Raw genomic sequence first — 1,288 nt, 5'->3', positions numbered from 1 at the left:
ACTTCCCAGATGGCATCCTCCCATAGCCTCCCTCCCCCCACTAGAGCCCTTATACTCTGATATCCCTGCTACTGTCAGCACCCCAGCCATTCCCCCCTACTTGTCCATCTGGTGAAGCTAGCCAGCCTATCTAGAGGTCTTTGTTTTAGGAGGGTCAGCTGGTCCTCATCTAGCAACAATCAGTTGTCAAGATTCCTTTAGATAAGATTGGGGTCTTTTCACTGTGGGGAATTCAACACAAATAGGAATTCCCTACAATCCCCAAAGTCAAGCCATCAAAATCTAAAAATTCAATTACAAAAACAAAAAGGGGGAATAAGCCCAACCAATAGTTGGGTATAGCCTTATTCACTATTAATGTTCTTAATTTTCAAAAAAAATCAGTTGCAACCCCGGTTTCAGAAGTATTGGGGATGATAGGAGCAGAGACCTGAGGTACGGGTAAGATGGAAAGATCCCATCACCGGGCAATGGAAAGGACCAGATCCATTGCTAACCATGGGTCGAGGCTTTGGGTGTGTCTACCCTACAGGAGATTCAGACCCCATATGGGTGCCTGTGTAAAACCTTAAGTGGGTAGGCCAAGATCTGACTGACTAGCATGACAGTCCACAGACAATAGTTCATGAGACAAAACTCTCTTTATTTATATCCATCTGAGGTGAAGGACCCAGTTCCTTGACTTCACTGTAGCCTCTTTGACAACTGGCTGATTGGCTAAAAGGTACATGATCTCAGAAGTATTTTAACTTGTCCTCCATGACTTGCTTTGTTTCTCTTGATAACGCTTATCTTTAAGTGTCTTTACCAGATAATTTGGCAACAGAAGACTCTTGGAACTGCCATGGCCCACCTCCTCATGATTACAGACTTCCCCAGGACTCCCTCTGGTTGCCTACACTTGGCTAATCGAGTTAGGCAGAGACTAAGACTGTCACGGGCTGGCATTACCCACGCAGCTGCCCTTACTCATGATGCATTTTTAGCCAAAGATGGGTAAGATGTCCCATGACAAGTACTCCTAAGACAGGACATGCACATGGCCAGGTGCATGATCCAATGATGGACAAGGCTTGATCAAGGGTGACACAACATAAGACAGGCAAAAATGCATAAGATTAGAGGAAGGAGATAGCCATCTCTCCTTAGGGAGCCGCCTATGAGGTGGGTAACCCATGAAATAAAGTCAGTCTGGCCTTAAAATAAAAATAAAAAGGGGGATATGTGGGGACCTAAAGGCCTCACCTTGCATAGGTCCAAAAGGAAGTTACTGGGGGCACGACCTGGT

This window comes from Nannospalax galili, unplaced genomic scaffold (genome assembly GCF_000622305.1).
Source record: "Nannospalax galili isolate Female #2095 unplaced genomic scaffold, S.galili_v1.0 scaffold576, whole genome shotgun sequence".
In the NCBI taxonomy this organism is placed as follows: Eukaryota; Metazoa; Chordata; class Mammalia; order Rodentia; family Spalacidae; genus Nannospalax; species Nannospalax galili.
This window is presented reverse-complemented; position numbering follows the sequence as displayed.